At 38.8% G+C, this 24,605-nt stretch overlaps 1 protein-coding gene across 7 annotated transcripts in view; it reads left to right on the forward strand.

The window, feature by feature from the left end:
* NCOA2 (nuclear receptor coactivator 2) overlaps positions 1 to 24,605 on the forward strand; it is a 275,210-nt gene that overhangs the window by 96,921 nt on the left and 153,684 nt on the right. For all 7 annotated transcript variants that reach the window (XR_005016991.1, XM_036829935.1, XM_036829934.1 and 4 more), the window contains exon 2: positions 7,682 to 7,738. The gene's annotated coding sequence lies outside the window, so the exon portion shown is untranslated. The remainder of the gene's footprint in view (positions 1 to 7,681; positions 7,739 to 24,605) is intronic.

A 24,605-nucleotide genomic window follows, 5' to 3' on the forward strand; every position in this document is an offset into this window, starting at 1 on the left:
TTGCGGCGAGTAGGGGCTACTCTTCGTTGCGGTGCGTGGGCTTCTCACTGCGGTGGCTTCTCTTGTTGTGGAGCATGGGCTCTAGGTGAGCGGGCTTCAGTAGTTGCAGCACACGGGCTCAGTAGTTGCAGCACGCCTGCCCTAGAGCATGCAGGCTTCAGTAGTCGTGGCACACAGGCTCAGTAGTTGCGGTGTGCGGGCTCAGTAGTTGTGGCTCACAGGCTCTAGAGCGCAGGCTCAGTAGTTGTGGCTCACAGTTTTAGTTGCTCCGCAGCATGTGGGATCTTCCCGGACCAGGGATCGAACCCGTGTCCCTTGCATGGGCAGGCAGATTCTTAACCACTGTACCACCAGGGAAGTCCCAGGCATTTTATTTTAAATATAGCAGTGTGTATATGTCAATCACAAACTCCCAATCTATCCCTCCTCCCCCTCCTTCCTCCTGGTAACCATAAGTTCATTCTCTAAGTTTGTGAGTCTGTTTCTGTTTTGTAAATAAGTTCATTTGTATCATTTTTTTTAAGATTCTGCATATAAGCGATGTCATATTTGTCTTTGTCTGTCTGAGTTACTTCACTTTGTATGATAATCTCCAGGTCCATTCATGTTGCTGCAAATGGCATTATTTCACTATTTTTAGTGGCTGAGTAATATTCCATTGTATATATGTACCACATCTTCTTTATCCATTCATCTGTCAATGGACATTTAGGTTGCTCCCATGTCTTGGCTATTGTAAACAGTGCTGCAATGAACATTGGGGTGCATGTATCCTTTCAAACCATGTTTTTCTCTGGATATATGCCCAAGTCCCTTACGCCTATCTTGCGCCTTCTCCCCTTCCCTCCTCCCCCTTGGTAACCACCAGTTTGTTCTCTATATCTGTGAGTGTCTTTTTTGTTATATTCACTAGTTTGTTTTATTGTTTTAGATTCCTCGTATAAAGAATTTCGTTGGTTAGGAGTCGTTGTCTGAACTCTTTAAACAAAGAAAGAAAACATAAGCTTGTGTGAAGTATATATAGAAGTTAATCAGTTAACTTATAAATTATTCTTCTGTAGATTAGATGTTATTTTTAGCACCATTAACTTAATAATTGGGAAAGAATTTTATCTTGCATGTGTGGTACACATTCTTTACATTATTAAAACTTTTTAGGACATTTTATATTATATAAAATATGTGTTATATATATCAGATACAATGTCCTGTTCAGTAATCTGAAGTAGTTCTCATAGTTAAGTTTTGAAGGTATAGCTTTCCTCTTGATGCTATATGATTTGAAACATGCTGAGTTAAGGAGGGTATGTTTTATGTTCAGTTGTTTGGGAGTTTTTGTGCTTTTAAGCAAAAAGTGGAAAAATAAATTATTGTATTAATCATACATTTTGGGTATACGCTTGTGGTGGGTATATGTTCAGATACGCTTGGCTGGGGCTGTTGAAAAATCTCAAGTAATTTGATCAGTACTTCTAGCTTTTTTCTTCCTTTCCCCATGTGTCCTCTTCATTTCTGTCACCCTGTGTGACTGGCTTGATGACTGGGGTGATGCTGGCTAAATAACAAAGAAGACCACTAATAGGACCTCTGTTGGAACATGGTGTATGGTGTCTGCATGGCTCCCCTTTGGCTAGTCATCTCTTTCCAACAGCACGTGCCATGCACTCTGTTGTCCATCAGAAATCAAGTTAGTTGTTACAGTTGGCAAATATATTTTCATTTGCATACCAACACTGATGTTGATGACTTCCTTTAACTGTAGTGACAACTTTGAGAAAACAGTGAGGCTACATTTGAGTCAGGAAAAAATAAGGTCATGATTCATTAACAGTGTCAGCCAGGGGTGAGTGATGTGAGGAATATGCTGCTCTCATTGGTACTACACCAGAAACTCAAGGAGGGGTTTTTAGGCTGATCACATTTTGGGCCATCTTTTTCAAATCAAGTTGGCGACAGTGATAACATTACCATACTTTCCGTAATAGCCTAGTGGGTAAGAGCATGCATGAACTCAGCAGTCAGACTCTGTGTTCAAATCCAGGCTTTGCCGTCACATCACGTCTCAGTTAAGTTTCTGAATCTACAAAATAGTGATGATAGTGGCAGTACCTGCCTCATAGGGTTGTTAGGAAAATTAAATTAGGTAACACGTTTCAAGCCCTCTGCCCAGAGCTCTCATGAAATAAGCATTCAATGAATGATAGTTATTGTTGTTATTAGTGGTTGTGTTCAACCAAAACAGCAAGATGTGGTCCTTCCTCATCCTAGTAGTCAGAAAGTGCTCTCTTAGCTAGTATTACAGACGTCACTTCATTTTCTTCCCGGCTTACTTTCCTTCCTCTGGCTCTGTTCATAACTATTCATTAAAAAAATAATAAAATAAAATAAAATAAAACATTGAGCACATCTCTTCCTAACCCTCTCCTGCTTTTATTTTATTTATTTTTATTTTTGGCTGCGTTGGGTCTTCGTTGCTGGGTGCAGTCTTTCTCTAGTTGCAGTGAGCGGGGGCTACTCTTCACTGCGGTGCGTGGGCTTCTCATTGTGGTGACTTCTCTTGTTGTGGAGCATGGGCTCTAGGCACGCGGGCTTCAGTAGTTGTGGCATGCGGGCTCAGTAGTTGTCGCTCGCGGGCTCTAGAGCGCAGGCTCAGTAGTTGTGGCGCACGGGATTAGTTGCTCCGTGGCATGTGGCATCTTCCCGGACCAGGGCTCGAACCCGTGTTCCCTGCATTGGCAAGCGGATTCTTAACCGCTGTGCCACCAGGGAAGTCCCTCTCCTGCTTTTAAAGAAATCATCAACCTGTAGCTTTAATACTGCCAGCAATCTTTTTTTTTTTTAATTTTTTTTTTAAATTAATTAATTAATTTATTTTTGGCTGTGTTGGGTCTTCGTTTCTGTGCGAGGGCTTTCTCTAGTTGCAGCGAGTAGGGGCCACTCTTCATCGCGGTGCGCGGGCCTCTCACTGTCGCGGCCTCTCCTGTTGCGGAGCACAGGCTCCAGACGCGCAGGCTCAGTAGTTGTGGCTCACGGGCCCAGTTGCTCCGCGGCATGTGGGATCTTCCCAGACCAGGGCTCGAACCTGTGTCCCCTGCATTGGCAGGCAGATTCTCAACCACTGTGCCACCAGGGAAGCCCCCAGCAATCTTTTTATGAGTGATGTAGGTTCAGTCCCGATTCCTCCCTCTCTCTTTTTTTTTTTTGCCTCAAAGTAATGATGTGTAACTTGTGCTAGTTGATGCTCTACTTGACAAATGCTCACACCACCATTTGCTACTAGATCTACTTTTAATCCTTAGATCCCTTTGCTCACACAGTTAGCTATCACATAGGAAGAAAGAGCAGGGACACAGAGGTACATTTTTTAAAATAATTTAAAAATTTTAACCATTAAAATAATTGAGGTATAATTTGCATACCATAAAATGCACCCATTTTAAGTGTGTTAAAAGAAGAGTTTTAGTAAATTCTTACAGTTTTGTGTGTCTCATGTTTCTTATACATCTTTCTTTAGCATCACCACAATCCAGTTTTAGAATAATTCTGTCAGCCCCAAATGTGTCCATTTTCGGTCCAGTCCCCACTTGTATTCCCTGACCCAGAATACCATGGATCTGTTTTCTGTCTCTGTAGTTTTGCTTTTTCTAGAAATTTCAAATAAATGGAATCATGCAGTATGTTGTCTTTGTGTCTGGCTTCTTTCTTTAGCAAAATGTTTTTTGAGACCCGTTCATGTTGTGACATACATAGTAATCCATTCCTTTTTATTGTTGAGTGGTATTTCATTGTATGAATGTACCACATTCTGAAAAATTCATTCTCCAGTTGATAAACTTTTGAATCGTTTCCAGTTTTTGGCTATTCTGGATCTAACTGATAGGAACATTCAAGTACAACTCTTTGTATGGTCATCTGTCCCCAAGAGGAATGAAAACACACCTTGGTGTGAAATTGTTGGGTTATATAATGAAAAACTTCCAAACTGTTTTCCAAAATGGCTGTACCATTGCACTTTCCCACCAGCAAAGGATGAGGGTTGTGAGGGTTCTAGTTTCTCCATATCCTTGGCAACACTTTAGATATTTTATTAGATAGGCTATGGTATTTTGTTTTGGTTTTAATTTCCATTTTCCTGATGACTAATGGTGTTCAGTACTTTTTTTGTACATTCCCCATGATATGTATAAAATGTCTTAACATATTTTGCTCATTTAAAAAAGTTGAATTATCTGTTTTATTATTGTAAGAGTCCTCTATATATTCTATATACATCCTTTATTAGATAGTTATTTAGCTCTTTATATTTTCTAAATACATGTATGTTATCAGATAATCATTTTGTCAATATATTCTTTCAGTCCGTGGCTTGTTTTTTTTTTTTTTTTGCTTTCTTTTCTGTTTTTTTTTTTTAATATGTCTTTATTGGAGTATAATTGCTTTACAATGTTGTGTTAGCTTGTGTTTTCATTTGTTATTTCTTTTGAAGGGCAAAAGTTTTAATTTTAAAGGAATTCAGTTTTGTTTTTTTCTTTTATGGTCTTAAAAATTTTTTTTTTCCTTTATGCCTCTAGGTGTCATACCTAAAATATTTTTGCCTAATCCACAATAATTTTCTCCAAGTGCTTTCTTCCATGAGCTTTGTAGTTTTAGTTCTTACTTTTAGATCTATCATCCTATCTGTTTTGTGTTAATTTTTGTACAAGGTGCAAGGTAAAGGTTGAGGTTCTTTCCCCCTCCCCCATATGTATAATCAGTTTTTGGTACCATTTATTGAAAAGACTGCCCTTTCCTCATTGAATTACTTTACCACCTTTGTTGAATATGAATTGATATAAACATGTGGGCCTGTTTTTGGACTCTGTTCTCTTCCGTTGTTTACCCTTACACCAGTACCCTACTGCTTTGATTCTTACAACTTTATTGTAAGAACTGAAGTCGGGTAGTATCTTTCAGCTTTTGGTGTAGTCTTAAAGTGGTCCCCATTCAAAACTTTCCCAGCAGGCTCCATGTTTATACATCTGTCTGGGTGGTTATGGGCAGATAACGCTACTAAGACATCTCAGGGAAAATCAGTTTGACTTCGGGTAGGGTAGGCCTGACATTACCTGTCACTTTATTGAGTTACCTGTCACAGCTAGCAGCATTTAGCAGGATCACACTTGTCATAATCATAATTATGTGTAATGCCTACCATGTACCAAGTGCTTTATGTAATTATCTCATTTGATACTTCCAAGGTGCTGCAAAGAGGACACCATCATCCTCATTTTATAGTTGAGTCCACAATAACATTTCCTAGGTCACACACCTAAGCAGCTGCTAGTGATGGAACAATATTAACAGCAGCAGTATTCACATGAGAAAGCCAGGTTTTGAAACCTCACCTGTTCGATGATCTTAACCCTAGGTTCTCTCAACTGCTCCAGGCGGCCTTCTTCATGGAGAGGAGGTTTATCTTTTTAGTTTATACAGTGGAAATAGTAGTGGTAGTAAGAGAGAAAAGGACGACATGCGTGTATCCCTGCCTTTTCTTGCAAGGTTCCTGTCTTTCCTTCTGTCAGTCTGCCGGTGACAGAAGGCCCAGGGCAGTCTTCCCCTCTCCATCCCTTGAAACTCCTAAAGTAGCTTCCTGAAAGCTATCTGGACTCGTAGATGAGAAGGGGGATGTCGATTTATTATAGGTTGTCAGTGCCCGTACTTTTGCTTTAAATAGCTATTTTTTTCCTTTAGTGACTTAGAAAACATTTTATAATTCTATGTTTATAAGTATTTTGTTAATTCTTCTGGTTTAAAATGTTACACCGAGGTATCATACTATACTGTGGAAATTATTCACGTCTTCTATCTTCATGTCTATATGTATCTTACTTTAGTTTGGATTCATTAGCACTTTTTCCTCATTATATTAGCACATTCATAAAAACCTTTTGAGTGGTATAGATCAAGCAATAATTGTTTAACATCATCATTCGTACTCACATCACAAGTTTTAACTCTTGACTGTTGCATAGTGTGATGTCCTCGAGCACTTTAGTTGTTGGTATAGAATTAGAATGGGCTTAAGTAGGCCAGCAGCGCTGGAAAGAATTGATGACCCCTGTTACGTAACAGTTTACTGCTCACCACTCACAGGCTGCCGCTTGAGGAGAATCCATTTGTTTTATTTACTGCGATAACCTCTTATTTGCATGCAGATTTCCTTTTGTTTTTCATGAATCATCTCTGCCTAATACCCTAGCTGCATTTCTTTACCTGTGACGGTCTCCAGACTGATCAGGTCCTGGCAAAAACCAAAATGCATTTTTTCCCCATTTCTTTCCCCTTTATGAAATCAGATGTTGCTAGTGCCCTAGAAAAAATGGCAATTTGGGTATTAAATTAACATTAGCTTTTTTCTACTATTAGGTTCTATTTATTATTCTAAAGAGTAAAGGGCGCATCAGAAAGTTAATACTCTTTTAAGTCTGATAATGAATCAAAGTATGAATTATTACTGATTGGTGTCACCTGAAGGAAAAAAAGTGCAGTTGTAAAAACATTCCTTGAAGCTGATTAAATCTAGTAGTACAATAGTTAAAATAAAGACATACTACTACTCGTAGCAGTCATGTCGTTTTTCTTAGGTCCATAATATACACAAGAGTGGTAAACATTAATCCATCATAAAACATGATAGGCTCATATTGGTTGTGTTCGTATTACTGACTGTGCATCTTGGAAATAAATAAACTTCTTTGGTACAGTGGAGGTGATCCTTGTGTGGATCAGAGAAAGTGCTGCACAGTCCTTCATGGCTAAGTTCTTTGTTCTCAAAGATACACACCCAGATGAAACTTGGTTGCCCTCATTATTGAAAATGTTCAGTTCTTCCTTTTCTTATCCACTCTTACTCATGCAAATTGTCGTATATAGCATCATTTTTTTTTTTTTTTTTTTTTTCTGGCCGTACCACGTGGCTTGCAGGATCCTAGTTCCCTGACCAGTGGTCAAACCCGGGCCCCTGGCAGTGAGAGCAGCAAGCCCTAACCGCTGGACTGCCAGGGAATTGCCTATAGCATCATGTTTACATCATTTTACACAAGATTTTTTTTTTTTGAGATAAATTATTCACTTTTACACGTCTTTGTTTAAGCAATCATGACATAGGTTTTTATTTCAATAATTTCAAGCCTTTCTATTCCATATAGGCAAACTATAAATCACAGCAAATTATGATCAGTATGTGAACTTAATTAATTAATTAACTTGTTCTGTCATTCATTCATCCATTCATTCATTCAGGAAACATTTCCTGTGTACTGTGTTACTGTGGGCTGGGCATTGGGCTAGGAGCGCAGTGTGGAAATGGGTAGCTCAGGCCTCCTCTGCTTTTGTTCAGCTTTCAGTGCTAGTGATTAGATAGGCAGCTACCAGGAAGTGTAATAAGTGTTATGGCGGGCACTCAAAATTTGTTGGGTAGACACCTCATAATTCACACTGAAATGTAGCCTTATGTGTCTTACATTAGTTTGTACAAATAGAAGTAAGGCAGCAAGTCGTCTTCTCGATTTACCATGCAATTTAATGGAGAGATGTTATTAATGAGTATTATTTGTATATTGGTTGTAAAAAATCACATCCACTCTAATGAGTCTAACAGGATTCTGCATTTTTTATTCATATTTGTTTCTTTATATTGCAGATTTCTCTTGGATTTGGCTACAAATTTATAGATCTTCTGCACTGTGTACAGGCACAGGTGAGTTTAAAAGTAAGCTTTTCTGTTGGTATATTTTGATTTTTAAGTAAAATCAAACATTTAAAATTATACTATTTATAGTTTAGCAAAATAATATGTAAGTAAAATGAATATAAATTTTAAAAGTGTTGTATATTTGTCTACATTTGTTTTATTATGAAAATTCACTATGAATGTGTTGGAAATGATATTTGGAGGTAAAATGACCATATCTGTTAATCAGTGTTTACTGTGTGTATTTGGGAAGAGTTTACATTTACCCATTGGAGGAGGTGAATTATCATTTCATAGCCTAGCAAAATGTTTGCATTTATTTTTATATGTAAATAAAAAATTGCTTGCTATAGATTTTGGCAGCAAATTTCAGTCCTATGTGGGTAGATTTAATGAGCAGGCTTTTCTGGTCCAACCAGTCTGAAATAGCTTCTCAATCACTCCTTATCACACAACGCTGATTTATTTTTATCATAATGTTTATGATCATGTGATGTGTTCTTATTTTTAGTTTCCCTACTAGAATATAAGCTCCGTGAACATTGGGGCCATTTTTGTCTTGTTGAAAACAGTGTCCATAACCCTTAGGATAGTGCTTATTGTATGGGAAAGACTGAATAAGCGTTTGTTACAGTAATTCTTGGGTAATACATATTAAGAATTTATTTATATTCAGAGTAATTGAACTCTGCACCTGTAAATACAAAATAGAAATAGCTCCGTATACTTATTTCTAAATATGAAATTAATATATATCAGATACTTTGAGTATATCGCTCATAAATGTCCAGAGAAATTACCTGTGTTACATATTTTATGTACTCAAGTGTGATTAATCAGGGTAGAATTCAGAGGATGATGCTTCCAATTCTGTATTTATTTTGTCACCACCCTAGTAGGTTCTTAGGATCAAGTGACGGGTAAACCTGAAGCAAGTGTGGGAGCTTCTCACCTCCTTACTCCGTCATGCTACCATGTTGGAAATGTTTTGTGTTATCTTTATGGAGAGCAAAGTGTCAACATATTTGACATTAGTTGTCCAGTTTTAATCTCTGAAAGCCAAATAAGTTAAAAATTTCCCACTACCTGTCGCTTCATACAAAATGTAATTTACTTAGGTTATTTTATTTTTGTAGATTGGGGGAAATTTTTGGTCATTTTTCTGCCCTCTGTATTGATGTTTGAATTCATTATCGAAGGAACCACCCGTTTCCTTGTGTCTTTGGCAGTTTTCTTTAAGTGTTCCAGGATGTTAGTCGCTACTGTTGGGTTCGTGCCTTTTGTTTTTCGTATGTGTTGTTTTTTGATCTGTTTCACCTTCTTCAGGCATTGGTCTCTCCTTCTGCCATCATGGTTTTTCATTTATAAAAAGAACTAAGTCTGAACTTTAGGCTTTTTTTTTAAGTAAAATTTTAGGAATTACACAGCCATTTCTTATTCACATCTAATTTACAAGTGCAATTTGCAGAGACTCCTTCGATAATACTAATAACAGCAGCTACTACTTATTGCTCCCTCACTGTGAGCCAGGCATTATGTAAGTGCTTTTCATTATCTTCAGAATAACAGATAAGGGAATTGAAGCTGAGAGAGGTTAAGTGACTTTCCCAAGGTCATATCAAGCAAGTGGCAGTTTGCCACTCTGAAGACTTTGATCTTAACCCCTGAGCTCCATTTTCTGCCTAAACAGCCCTGCATACGAGCATATTAGTGGCAATAAACGTAGTATAGGAAAATCATATTCGTATTTGAGGACTTAAAAATTAATTTTAAAATCAAATATTATTTTGCTTATATTTCATTAGTAGGTCTTAACTTCTAACCTTTATTTCAAACTGAAACATGATGACTCATTTGAAATTTAATGATGACCTAAACAATTTAAAGTTCTACCTTGGCACTTTAATTTCATACTCACTTTTGGGGGGCAGGTACATGGCAGACAGCCACTTGGATTCCTTTTTTTGTTATAAACATGGTAGGCTGTGAATCAGCATTCCTTCTCCCTTGCAATATTAGAAACTTCAGGTTATGAGTGGCATCTGTGGTTTGTTGGATGAATCACTCTTCCTACAGAGAACAGGTTGTGTGAAATATTGTGACTATAGAATTACTTAGAACCCTTATCTTGGAAGGTGTAATAAGTTATGTCTCTGGGGGAAATTTTTTAATTATTTAAGAAAAGAAGTGGCATAGCTTTGAGGTAAAGCAGGGTTGGTTCAAATATAATTTCAGCTTTCCTTGTTTAGTTTATTTTCAAGGCTGAGTAGGAGATGTTATATAGAAATATTTTGAATCTTACATGTACAATATTGTGGACAAAATGTTCTTGAAGGCAGTGTTGTTGAATATATCTTAAAATTTTGATTCGAAAACATGATTAAGTATACTTCCTCACACTTTCCTAGGGATTATATCTGTGAGTGTAAACGCAAATTCCAGGTTTGAGTTTAGGGAAATGAAATTCTGTAGTTTGAATTTAAAAAGACAAAATTTATTTAACAGACTGAACTGTGCTTCCTAATCTGCAGCTATATCAGTGTTTCCATTGCAGTCTCACGTTTTAAGCATTTTTAAAGTTGGCCAATAAAATTCTCTGAGAATTGATAGTCAAAACAGGAGCAAGTGTTAGATAAATCTATTTGACAATATAGCCTTGAAATGTAATTTTCCCTTTGCCATGGAAACCTGAACTCACTGTGGATTCATATATATTTTGGATTTATTTATAAGTACATTTTCTCTATGTTAGAGATATCTGGGGTGAGAGGACAGGGTGACATGGGTGAGTGAAGAATTGTTCACACATACTAGGAAAAGCTCAACTCTTTTTTTTTTTTTTTTAAGCTCAATTCTTAATACTAGCATGTAGAGCGAGTTCTCCAAAGTACAATAAAGCATCATATACTTCTTGTGATACTAATACATTTTGTTGTTAAATACTAAACATTATATTAAACGTATCAAGACATAAAAGAAATTATGTCCATATTGGATATGGCATGGTTGAAAGTACATTTCAAATGAGTATTTGTTGGATTTTGAATTCCCTCTTTGTTCATAGATGTGAGAAGATTTGTGATTAGGTGTCTGATTTAACTGAGAGTGTATAAATTCCCATGAAGACGGGCAGCTTGATTTGAGCTACAAATCTGAGATTTTGAGCAGTGTCCCCTGAAAATCAGTATTATTCTAAACCAAATTCAGTAGATTTAACTATAACTCTTTTGCTTTAGGCAGAAATCTGCCAGCATTTAATTGTGTTGCTATTTTTGTGCTATTTCCTTCAGATGTCAGCATGGTAGGCACTGTGATTTGGAAAATAAATATTTTGACAGTTGACAAAATGCCCTCAGTCATTTAGCTCTTCAGACGAGGATCCTAATCATAGCCCCCCCGGATGCAACCCTCTGCCCCTTGTATGCAGGATGGACTGCTGAACTCAGGACAGAATAGGCTTACTGGTGGGTTGAAATTATCTTCCAGTGGGTGTTATTAATACAAAGCCACAGTTGGAAACTGTATGACAGGCCAGTGTTTAAAGCATTTTTACTCTTCCATTTTCCTCTTTTTATGCACACATTCATGTAAACAGATTGGCTTAGTTTTCCCCATAAAACTACATTCATTCAGCACCATTAACCCTCCTTTCTCTCTTCCCTCTTTCCCTTTACCCATCCTCCTTCCTTTTGACTCTCTGTTCTTTCAGAATATTAATTATTTATTTCGTATTCGTCTGTGCTGAGTGCTATGGGAAATATAAAGAATAACTACCGGGCTTCCCTGGTGGTGCAGTGGTTGAGAATCTGCCTGCTAATGCAGGGGACACGGGTTCGAGCCCTGGTCTGGGAAGATCCCACATGCCGCGGAGCAACTGGGCCCGTGAGGCACAACTGCTGAGCCTGCACGTCTGGAGCCTGTGCTCCGCAACAAGAGAGGCCGCGATAGTGAGAGGCCTGCGCACCGCGATGAAGAGTGGCCCCCGCTTGCCACAACTAGAGAAAGCCCTCGCACAGAAACGAAGACCCAACACAACCAAAAAAAAAAATTAATTAAAAAAAAAAAAAAAAGAATAGCTCTTAAAAAAAAAAAAAAAAAGAATAACTACCAAAGATTGTTAACCTGGAAAAGAAGTATCTATGCAAATTTAGCGCCATATTTCCTTGCTCGTTCTTTTTACGTTGAATTTTGGCTTTCTGATTTTTCTCTTAAAGAAAAAACTGAGCCTTGTCTTCTGAGTTATATGACTGTTTCTACTAAACGCCTTAATCTATCCATGGGAGTAGAGGTCAAGGCAACAGCAACAGCAACAAAAGCCGCCCCTCATAAGCAAATGTTCTGTTTGCATGGCGTTACCTGCACTTCCAAAGTGTGCTCCTGGGAAGGTACACGCCTCGTGAGGAAGGTGTGTTGTGCCAGGTGAGGCTGAGACAGTCCCAGAGTCCAGGCAGTCTCCACGTAGAACAGCGGCACTGCGATTTCCATAGGCACAGCCAGGCCAAGTGATGTAAGCGTAGTGCGTTGCTGAAAGGTTTACCAGAAATAAGGCAGAACCTGGTTTCTCTGGCTCATCCAAAAGCTAGAATTGCAAGATTTAGAATTACAGCTATTTTAAAGCATCATTTTTTTATAAAATTCATAAGGATGTTTCTTGGATTGTAAGTTGGGATTCAGTGTAGAGAGATTTCACTGTGAGAGCACTGTGGTTTTTTAATTGAAAAATTCTAAGTGTGACTCCTGTCAGCGTTGCTGGTATTCTTTGGAAATAATTGTAATTAAAAGTATTGCCAGTCTGTACCTTGTGTAGATCTTTCGACTTAGCATGTCTTAGAGGAAGTAGCACTGGAGCCAGAATCTTCGGAGAAACAAGTGGACTCTGGTTTCTCAGCTGTGCTCTTCTGTGCTGTCGTACAGGTGTGTGTGTGCCCAGGAGTGGGGAGAAGGGGCTGCAGATTGTTAATAAAATGTACATTCCCCTGCCTTGTTCTTTGTTGTTGTTATTGGCCTTTAGATTTCATTTCAAGCTTGTATATTCTACTTACCTGGATAGTAGAGTTGTTAGCTTTAGGGAGAAGGTCTGTGATAAGCAGAATTTCACATTTGTGCCACCATAGTAACAAATACACGGCATTTGATTTGGGGTCAGTTATTAGGTGTTTTAGCTATGCCCTTCATTCTCATTTTGGAATAAAGTGACAGATACATGTTATTTTCTAGACAGGTGTTGAATTTGAGTCAGCTGACCTTGCCAGAATTTCCTTTAAAGAGAAAATAACGAATAAAATCAGGCTGCTTTCATTAAACACCTCATAGTTTATTTTTGAAGCACAGATCATTTACGTCATTCTCCACTGTTCATAACATCTAGATGTAAGGGATAAATTAAACATTTATTTATAAAATTATCCATATCTATAAAATTAATTACATTTCTTCCTTCCCTCCCTCCCTCTCTCCCTCCCTCCCTTCCTTCCTCCCTCCCTCCCTCCCTTTTTTTTCTTTTTTTCTGTGATTCTTTGCCATTAGGATATAGATATTTCCACTGAGACTTCTCTTGCTAGCTTGAGACTCAGAAAAACAAGACATAACCAGAGAATTTAACAGTAAATTTTGCAACTTGTGATTTTAACCTAATTCCATGCATTAGGTTGTCTAAGCCTTGTTTGCTACTTCATGAATGATTCATGGGTGTCTACAATCAGTGGAAATATATTTTTTGTTCTAGTCACAGCTACACTTCTGCCTTCCCATCCAAAAAGAGCCAAGGGAGAGGAAGAAATATGTAGCATTTAATAATGACTAAATAGGAATTTAACCATATACTAAAGATGTATGTATTCCAGTTTTGGAGGATCTCTTAAGTGCATGTCTCCATGCAAGGTTGAGATTGTGGTGCCATAGTCTGTAGACTTGTTTGCCTTCACCACTTTTGGAAGTATTCAAAAATATTGAATTAATTTAGAATTGATTAATTTGAGGACTTTGCTTTCTTTAAACCACAGTTTTGACCTTTCTGGTGCCAGTTACATGAATTTCACAAGCAGAAATCATACATTTAAAATTTTGTGGTCTCCACCTAAAGGACCGGAAGTCTGTTAGCTGTCAGTATCACAGAATTGGAGCCCAGTTTTTACTGTACCTCCTTGAGAAGAGAAAAGGACTGAAAAAGCAGGAGTGTGATGAGCTGGGGTAAACTTCAGCAGACAGATGAGTGCGGGAGCTTATAAAAGACCTGCCAGTGCCTTATATGAATACTGAGACTTCGAAGTCTTTACCTAAACTATAAGAGAATACCTTTGAAGAAACAACTGTGTCATAATTATTGAATTGGTAGCTTAAGTTAGAAGAGAGAAAGCCGGGGCCGGAGGAAACAGTTTATTTCGCAGTTTCTTTCAGTTCTTTGTCACTAAGAAAGCGATTTGATCTAGATTTCTAATTCTGCCTTTGATATGGCGGTTTTATTACAGTCCAGAAAATAAACTGTTTCCTAGGTTATAAGGTAGAGTGTGAAAATAGAAGAGAGTTTTGAACTAATGTATTTTGAAAACTATTTGGTGGTTACTCATGCTATTATATTTGAATGGAATGGAAATGGAAAATTCCTTTGACTTAAACATCTGTTAGACAAATTAGGTTGGTTTTATGAGTTTTATTTATATACAATAGTAGACTTTGTTTTATTAACCCAGTGGCATCTTGATTTTCGATTTTCTTTGAAGCTAGATGCTTTGGAACATTAACATTTTTCTCTAATGTAGAAGTTAGATGTTTATTGTTGATGCTGCTTCAAAATATTCCCAACGTTTCATAAAATCTTTATGGTCTAACAGGTAAGTTATTACTTCTTTGAACTCGTTCACTGACATATTTATATTATATGTCAAGATCTGGTTCAAACTTTCTCCTTAAAGTGTCTTTTGAAAACATAAAATCTTAGCCCTTGTAACATAGTGCTGTTACCTTTTAAATGTATTTTGATTTTAGCATATCCTAAATGCCAGTGCCTATTGCTTTAAACCATACTGTGTGCTCACTGTATTTATCTGTTTCCCATCTTTTAATTTTTTTCCTCCGAAACCTGTCCTCTTTCACAGCACAGTGGCTGTCATCAAAGCTGCCTGCAGTGACAGCAGCAGTCCCCACGGATATTCGAGGTGGCCGTCCTCGAGTCCTGAGGGGCCCAGGAATGCCACACCAAGGAGCTTACTTACTTCTTGACCCTTCCTGACCCTAGGGATAGAAAATAGGAGGCATTTACGTATTATCTGTTTATTCCCATAAATTTGATACCTTTGGCTTATTATGGTATTTCTACTTCAGTGTTTTTTTATTGTCATCATTACTTTTCCTGAGGTCTCTGTTGATTAAGGGTCCTGTTTCCTACTAAATTTCAAGGGCTGATTATGAAAATAGCATACCTGATCATTTGTTTATATACTACAATGAGGTTTCAAAGTTTTCACAGTGCTTTGAAGCAGAGATAAATGTAGGTTACCTTGAGGGGTAGAGAGAAAAGGAAAAACAAACATTTACTATTACTTTTGGCAAGACATGGTTCTTGGCCTTTACATGTTTTGTATCCATTTAAACTCTGGATAAATTCTTTGTGTCAGGAATTGAAGTATGTTCTGATCATGTCTAAATTCTCTTTGATTGAAGTCAAGACTAAACCACCTTTTATTTTCAAAGCATTCAAATTTTATATCCTGGGCCATAATGTCTGTAGTGAAATAGAACTTTGTGTTTTTCAACTCATCTGCTTTTAATTGAATCTTGTAACAATTGCAAAGACATTTTGTGCCACCTTCTATATTAGTTGAGGAAAATGATTCTTGTCTCAGAAAAGGAAACTTGATTAACTGATCCCATCAGATACTACAAAATGAATTTTGTCAGAAGTGCTCAAAAGATGAGAATCAAGAATATGAAGGAAATTGAGTTAGACGCAGCCTTCGTCATTAAAATCTTTTTCATTATATAGAGGAACATGTCAGTGTTTCGTTTTTTTTTCACTTTTTGTTCATAGAACATTTTTAACGTTACTGCTGCCCATATATGGGCATGTAACTTTTCTGTGTCAGTGTGTCATTAGATATATAAATTTGTTTTATTTAAAAGAGCATTACTATATTACCAAAGACTGATAATTATGAGGGGACCCCAAACAGGTAGAAAGTAGGACATGAACACAAATTAAGACTTAAATGTTTAAGTCATCTATTTAATTGAATGTACAGTTTACTTATGTTTGATTAAATGTCATAGTTATAGGCCAGTCAGCAATGTGGGTTTCAGTACAGAGACGTAAATGTGGAACCAAGTATTATCAACACAGATCCTGTTTTGTTTTGTTTTTTTTTAAATTATTTATTTATTTATGGCTGTGTTGGGTCTTCATTTCTGTGCGAGGGCTTTCTCTAGTTGCGGCAAGCGGGGGCCACTCTTCATGGCGGTGCGCGGGCCTCTCACTATCGCGGCCTCTCTTGTTGCGGAGCACAGGCTCCAGACGCGCAGGCTCAGCAATTGTGGCTCACGGGCCCAGTTGCTCCGCGGCATGTGGGATCTTCCCGGACCAGGGCTCGAACCCGTGTCCCCTGCATTGGCAGGCAGATTCTCAACCTCTGCGCCACCAGGGAAGCCCCCAGATGCTGTTTTAATCTTAGTACTAATGTAATAGAAAGTTCTTGGAACTGAAAGATCGTTTATAATTGCTAGTGTACATATTGTTCTTATCGTGTGCCAGGTAGTGTTCTAAGCTCTTCCCATAATGATCCACATAACCCTCAGATGAAGCCTAGTAAGTAGCTGCTGTTACGATCTCACTTTAGAGGTGGGGAAAGAAGGCACTGAGAAGTCCGGTGACTTACCCAATGATGTGCACCTAGTTCAACTGGCTAGTTAGAGGCAGAATTGGAAATCAAACCCAGTCTGTCACTGGTAGTCTTTTGCCTGTGAACATTTGTTCTCTTAAAAAATAAAGAACAAATAAACGGACCATCCAAACAAAAAAAAGAGATAGTAATTTCAAAATAAAGTTTCGAGCTAACCTTCTGAGTATGGGAAAGAATATGACAAGGCTTAGCGTTGTACGTGCTGTCCCCTTCCTCCCACTGAGGGTCTGCGGGCCCACAAAGTTGCTAAATTGTATACTGTATCAGAAATGATTATCTGACATCAATTAATAAAGGGAAATGCAGGTCACAGAAATTACGTTAAGCTGTTCTTTGAAGCTGGCTTCAAATGAGGTTACACAGATAATTCATTCAGTGGGATTTGGATTTAGATGTTTTATTAACATGGGTTATTCTGTTTTAATGGATGGGGAAAGGGCTACCTCACTTTCTTTTTCATGTTCTTCTCTTTCAAAATAACCTTAGAAGTTTTCCTCAATTAAAGGAATCTTAAAAAGGAATTTCCTGGACTTCCCATATTAAGAAATCCTATGACCTTTTCACACAAAGAGAAGATGTTCCATTCAAAACCAAATTTCAGTTGCTGTTTAGAAAAAATTATATTTCTAAGAGTGACTAGAGAATTCTTTCAATTACTTTACAAAAAGCTTAATTTATGTTGAAGAACAGTTTCTATTTCATGTTGACTCTATTATATTTTAGATAATCATGATCTAAATGAACAGATGTGGCATTTACATTTTATAAAATGTCTAAAAATTAGGCTACCCTCCCTCTCAGATTTCTCCCAGTTTTTTTTTGCACAGGTTCCCAGTAGGATCCGTGCTTAGTGTTCTTAGGTGCTTCTGAGTTTTTGTGATATAATTAACAGTATTCACCATGAACACAGAAAGAAGTTTTAATTACTTACCACCTCAAATTTACTTTATTCACAGCTGCCAGTTTCCTTTTAAAGCTGTTTTTTAAGCAAATACAAAATAATTTAATTAATACTGTGACATATGGTTTCAGTGTTTTAATAATTCATGCTGTTTCTTAAAGCACTGATTAAATCTACCCTTAAAATTTGTATTCTCTTTATTTCTATTGTAACTCATGGTTGTTAGTAGTCTCTTAAAATTTTTTGTTTCATATACCCTCTAGTAACGACTTGACCACATCTTTTAAAAATAAAGTGTAGAAATATTTTTATAAATCAGAATATAAAGGAGTTTTAAGAAGCAATCTTTTCTTGCATACCTACATTAATGTATATATTAATATACCTTATACCTTAATATATGTATTATTTCATCAAATTCTTACTACTGTCGACTTGGTGAGAGAAGTTATCCGCATTTTATCCGTGAAATCACTGAGGCTCATGGAGATGACTCAGTGCCATATAGGGAGGCAGGTAGCTCCAGACCTTGAAGCTGGGACTTTATATTCCCCACTCTGTCCTCTTTCACATATAGCATAGCCACCTCTAATGATGCAAATGGAACTTCCTGATCAGGTGAAGCTCTGGTTTGTTTTTTATTCCCCGGCTGATCGACGGTCTTTTCCAGTTTAGTCTATAATCATTTTGGAGCACAGAGTAAAGTAGGAATGCTTCAGGTGTACAGAAGCAATATATATGGTCTGTGTTCCACCCACATCTTTTATGTAGGAAGAGAAGTGGAAAACAAACATTAAGTTACATAAATGGGATTACAAAGCAACGTAACAACAAATGTAAAATAAGCTATTGTAGCAGGTGCACAGTGTGGGAAGGTAAGGGACACTGGGCCCATTGCTGCCCCTCTCTTGGTACTCTTGACCTTGTGGTTATCTTGCTGTGACATTTACAACCCTCCTGTGTATTCTAGATCATTAAAACAGGAGTAGCCAGAAATGAAACAGATACAGGATATCTTTTGTTGATGGGACTCAATTGCCACAAAGACAGAAGAATAACTGCTAGTTACAATCTTAGCTGAAAGTGTCCTGAGAATGCGGGTGGCTACCACGTTCCAGGCCTAACCCAACTAGATTGTAAATTTCCCTGCTCTAGGTGATCGGGAGGAAGCCGTAACACTTGGGTTTATGCAAAGTACTGAGTAAATTCTTAGATTTTAATTTATCTATTAGAGCTTAATAAATTATATCTGATATATTGTCTAATTGAAGAATACCTCTTGTTGAAGAGGTATAAAAAATGCTTAATGGTTAATGCTTTAATATAAAGATATTATGTCCTTTTTACAAGTAGTCAGTTGCAGGTACCTTGGACAGAGAGAACAGAGGAGGTCCAGTGTTAAGAAGGTCCAGTGTTACAGAAGTAAAGCCTACCTTGAGGGCCCTTTATTCTTAATAGCAGCTTGAGTCTAATGTATTCTTCCTGTTCAAATTCCACCTGCCTACCTCCCTAAGACATCTGTTCTTTTTCTACTGTGCGGTTTTGTTGTATTGAGATCATTCACAGAAAGCGCTTAGAACAATGCCTAGCACTTAGAACACTGTTTTTAAAAGTTAGCTTTGCTTTTCCTCCTTTTCCTGCCTCTCCTCATCGTCTGCTTCTATTCCTCATCTCTCTGATTCCTGTTCCTAGTCTAGGTTGAGTTACATTTCTGAAAATTTCAGATCAGCATCTCAATAGCAGTTCCCAGCTGAGCTCTACCTATTGTCCAGGCCATAGACTCTACCCTTTCTCTCTCTTTTTCCCTGCTGGTGTTTCTTGTCTATTTTAAGCCTTAAAAGTCTTAACTCATACTGCCATAGGGTAGAGGCAAGGCTTCTTTCCTGAGTAACAGCCCAATAATCAGTTGAAATCATCTTTAACAGCACACACATACACACACATATCCATACATACATACAATCACTTAGGAAATGATACTCACAAGTTAACCACAAATGATCTGATCAGGCATTTGGTAACAGACAAAATGGAGATGGGATAGGGTGGCCCAGGGAGTAGAGGTCCCTCCCCATTAAGTTCTTTCCTTTCCAGCCTTCTAAGAAGAAATAAATTTGATGAGGGCTAGAAACCTTTAAAAAATGATGCGTCAACACCTGAAAAATCTATTTCCTAGGATTTCTCCCTCTTGAAAATCACTGAGTATTTCTACTAAATTTTCTTTTCATATATGTTTCCTTTGTGATTACTTCCTCACCTACTCTGCTTACATCCTGTCAAGCCTCCTCTAGGGGGAGAAGAAAGAAAAGAAAGAGAAAGAGGAGGACATTTATTCTTAAAATTTGCTCCCAACTAGGGCTTTGCACAAACTGTTAGTTGGGAGCACAGTCTGGAGATTCTGAGGATGAAAGCACAAAAAGAGGTTTGAACAGTGATTAAGCATGTTACCTTTAGACTCTAGCAAATAATCATTTGCTCAGCCTCTCATCACATTTTTCAGCCTCTCATCACATTTCTGGCGTACATTATCGTTGTCAAGAGGTGTTGTCATTGTTGGCAGTCATCTACTAAGGAGATGAGAGAGTGATTTTTTTAAAGGGGGGGATGTCTGTCACTCATTTATTCCAGGGGAGTACTTTTTGAACATTCATATTTCTAAATTTGTTAGAGTAGGCTTGGGAGAAAGAGAAAGAAAAATCACTCAAAATATCACCAAATTAAACGATATTATGCTTTGACATAATATCAGGAAATGTCATTTTAGCAGTGTTGTCTTTAATTTTGAATGTTTGCCAGGTAGACCACATAAAGACTTTTTTTTGGCTGCATTGGGTCTTCATTGCTGCACACAGGCTTTCTCTAGTTGCAGCGAGCACGGGCTACTCTTCGTTGCAGTGCGTGGGCTTCTCATTGCAGTGGCTTCTTTTGTTGTGGAGCACGGGCTCAGTAGTTGTGGCTCGCGGGCTCTAGAGCGCAGGCTCAGTAGCTGTGGCTCACGGGCTTAGTTGCTCCGCGGCATGTGGGATCTTCCCGGACCAGGGCTCGAACCCGTGACCCCTGCATTGGCAGGCGGATTCTTAACCACTGCGCCACCAGGGAAGTCCCCACATAAAGACTTTTAATGCTTTTTTTTTACTGATTGCTCTAGCAGTTGCTATAGCAGATAAAAAGTTAAGCCTCAGTCCTCAGATCTGTGTGTCTTACATTAGAAAAGGCACAAGTAAAACCACCATGCACAGGAGACTGCGGGCAGCTCCCAGGGGTTGTCCCAGCCTGGTGGCTGTGAGACCTTGGGCATGTTTTTTCTTTTTCCTGGACTCAGTATGTCAGAATCTGGAAGATTACACAGAGAAATCCATTGTGACCCTGCAGTTAATCCAAAAAAAACCATGATGACCATTTAAAATGCACATCATTTGGGTGTTACAGATGCTTTGGGGGTAGAGGAAAAGAGATGAAGTAGTTTGAGTGGCGTATCCCTGAAACAACGACTCTGATATTTGGCATAAATTCCCCAGTAGTTTTCTGACTTTTGCCTAGAACATCTCTGGAAGCCTTTTCTCAATTTCATGGATGATCTAGGTTAGTAAAGTAACAGTTGGCATCGAGACACAGAACGTGTTCACTGGAGGAGGAACTAGTTGATCTGGAGTTGAGTCTGCGTGAACCTGCGTGCTGGAGGGTAGGCTCTGCCTTTCGCCACTCTTATTCTCAGTGCCCAGCCCTGCCGGTGGGGCCTTCTGGAGTGAAAATGAAAATCCAGTTTTAAGTGAACACACACAGTGTACACACACAAAGTGAGTATATTAGTATTTTAGAAAACTGGGACCCTGGGATCACTCTGGATAGCACTGCACATCAGAAGTGGATCCTATCACTTGGGTTCAATATTATACCAGACTCAGCACTAGCCAGCTGACACTGTCATTACTGATTTTGAAAGAATCATGGGATTTATGCGAGGGAGATGTTACAATTGGGAAAAAACAAATCCAGTGACCTGCCTAATTTCATAGTAATTACTTAGTAGTAAAGATGGGATCCATTGGAGAGTTATCCTGTTGCCTGTCTAGCCCCTTTTTGATAAGTGTTTTTGTATTAGTTGATATGTGCCTGGTATCTTTATTAATCTTTATAATCAGTCCGTATGTACCTAGTTGGATATCATGAACTTACATTAACGTGAATCCCATGCTGAGATGCTGAATTAAATAATAATATTTTTCCTTTACATTCCTGTTAAACAGACTCTCCTAAAAGGAAATTAGAAAATAACACGTGCACGTACACACTTAATAATTTGTTGGGGTCCATGGACATTCTGTATTACCTCCCACCCCTTATAAAGTTTCATTATTTTGTATTGGTATCAAATATTCAGAATGATGGTCCTAAGGACTGTAAGATCTTAAATCGTAGAGAAGGGTAAAATTATCTTTTGATTGTTATATTTACTAAAATAGGAGATTATCGTCATACACTTTTAGAAGGGCTTCAAATAAGAAATAATGAACCAAGTTTGGTGGTGGCAGGGGGGTAACATTTGTCATCTCACGAGCATCCTAATAGTGGTTTTATTGTATGCTCTCCATCTCGCAGGCGTGAAAGCCTGAAATTCTGAAGCTTAATGCTTTTTCTAAACAGATACTGTAAGTAGCTGTGAACACACCTGCCATGTGGTGTTAAGCAGGACTCCGGGGCTACACCTCCCTTGGCTGGGAGGCTCTGATTCTGTTCAGTGTTGTTCCTTTGGCCGCTACCACCCAAGAAAATTGAGTGGGATGATGAATTTCCTAGCTTAGGGGCTTTTCTGGGAATACTCCCTAGCCAGTTGCAGTTCCCTTACCTTTTCCCCTGATCTGCTGGAAGCCGCCTGCATGTTTTCTCTATTACAGGCTATGCTCCCGGAACGGGAGAGGGATTTCAGTCACTACCACTACAGAAGCATCTTTCATACCTGCGATTTCTAATATCTTTTTTCCTAAAATTTCATGACTGACCTCATGATGCTTAGTGAGCATCTTGCCAGGCTGGCTGGTACATGTGGCCCTCCTCCTCACCCTCACTCCCCCTGCGGGTAGCTGCATCCGGTGCGACGTCCTTTCCACACAGCCCACACTGGCCTCCCATTTTTGATATTTCACATGCAGTGGGAAGTCACCAACGATGTAATGCAAAGCCACTCTTTAGGAGAAAGGGCCCCGTAGTAAGGGATAGGATGGGTGCCTGTGAGGAGAAACTAACACTGGTCAGGAAGAGCTCCAGGGCTGCGCCGTGTGGATGCCTGTGCACACATCCGGTTTTCCGATTTTCCTCCGTCGTATTGTTCTTTCTGCTGTACTCTGTCAGTCACTGAGGGCACAGGTCGTGTCTTAATTTCCATATCTTGCCCTGTCTTCGAGAAAAGAGACCTAGCTTAGATGAACACCCAGTTCTGTTTCATGAACACCTCGTGAACTGGCTCCGCCCTTCTTAGTTCATCCACAGGGAAGTAATTGGTGGATTGTGTTTAAAATTCAATATTCCTACATCTTACATGAAGTTGGGAAGACTTCTGCATAACCAAACCTGATCTGCAATTTCACCAGATTGATTCCCTGGAAAACAAATGACTTTTGATTTACCCATGGTTGTGTAGGTAAAAAAAAAAAAAAAAGTGTCTGAGTCTTAAAGTAAGTAACATGGATTCCTACAGAATCATGGTCTGCTCTCAGTTGGTCTAGTTCTGGTGCTGGCTTTTCTCATTCTGAAAGCTTCAGGTCTCCCAGTTTCCAGGGGGCTTAGGATTCTGCCCTGGCTCTGGCAACCTTCTTGCATTGTTTCACCCACCAAAGGAAGCAGTCAGAGTCCAGCACTGTTATCAGAAGTCATGCCTTCCACTAGGGTATCCCTAAGAATAGGGCATATTCTTTGCCTGAGCTTATAAATGTTATATAGTGTATATAGTGTAAAATGGCACCAACAACGAAAAATAGATAGTCATTTATTTTGATGCCTAATTATAGGCTAACACAGGTAGATGTTCCTGATGTGTAGCCCTGGACTCTTCTGGCTGCCAGAAAAAAGCCTCAAGCCAGTGTGAGCCATACTGGAATTTATTTCCTCACATGTCTGGGAAATCCAAGGCCACAACCAGCTCTGGGTGCATGTGGATGGGCGATTTAAATGATGCCATCAGAAACTTCTCTCTTTCCTTTGTCTCCACTTTCTTCTATGTTGGCTTCTTTTTTCAATTAGGACCTTATGTGATGGCAGAGAAGGCCGTCAGCAGCTCTGGCTTACATCACTTTAACAGCCAGTGTTCCCCTTTAAAGAGAGCATTTCTTTCCTGATAGTGCCAGCAGAAACCACAGGCATGACTCTCACTGGCCTAGCACGTGCTACCCGCCTATTTATGCATCAGTCCTGCCAGGAGACTGGAGGTAGAGCAAGCGTCTTCCCGAGTCCCTGGTCACACTAGAGGCAGTGATGGCAGTCCTATTGGGAACCGTATGGCCTGCCAGTGGAGGGTTACTTGCCTCTACTGCAGGGAGATTAAGCCAGGATGCAGGTTTGTGTTTTGTGTTTTTTTCACCAATATTTTTTCAAGCCCGGAGCCTCAAAAAGTCCTACCTACTCACCGGAATTATTCAGGTATGCCAGTAAGTGGCATTCTCTCATCAAAACCACAAATACGTGTTGAGAATCCACTCTATGCCATTCATCGTACTAGAACCACTAACTATGAGAAAAGCACAAATTTTTCTCATTTTGCGCTCATACTATCATGGAGATGTTGATTATAAAAAGGTAGAGTGTAAACAGTTCTGTGGCTGAGGGAAGCACCCATGGGGGAGGGGGGGGCAGTTCCCGGCAGAGGGGGGCAGTGTGTACAAAGGTCCAGTGGTGAGAGAGAGTAATTAACTGAAATAATTTCTTATAGATGCCACAGACGTAGTCAGAGGTCAAGATTGCAGAGGTTAGTGGGACCAGATCATCTAAGCGTCTTACTTACGAAGCCATTTTTACTTTAATCTCAAGTGCATCAGGGATCTATTGAAGGGTTTGATGCAGGGAAATGAAATGATGAAATTTGTATTTT

This window comes from Balaenoptera musculus, chromosome 17 (assembly GCF_009873245.2).
Source record: "Balaenoptera musculus isolate JJ_BM4_2016_0621 chromosome 17, mBalMus1.pri.v3, whole genome shotgun sequence".
Lineage (NCBI taxonomy): Eukaryota > Metazoa > Chordata > Mammalia > Artiodactyla > Balaenopteridae > Balaenoptera > Balaenoptera musculus.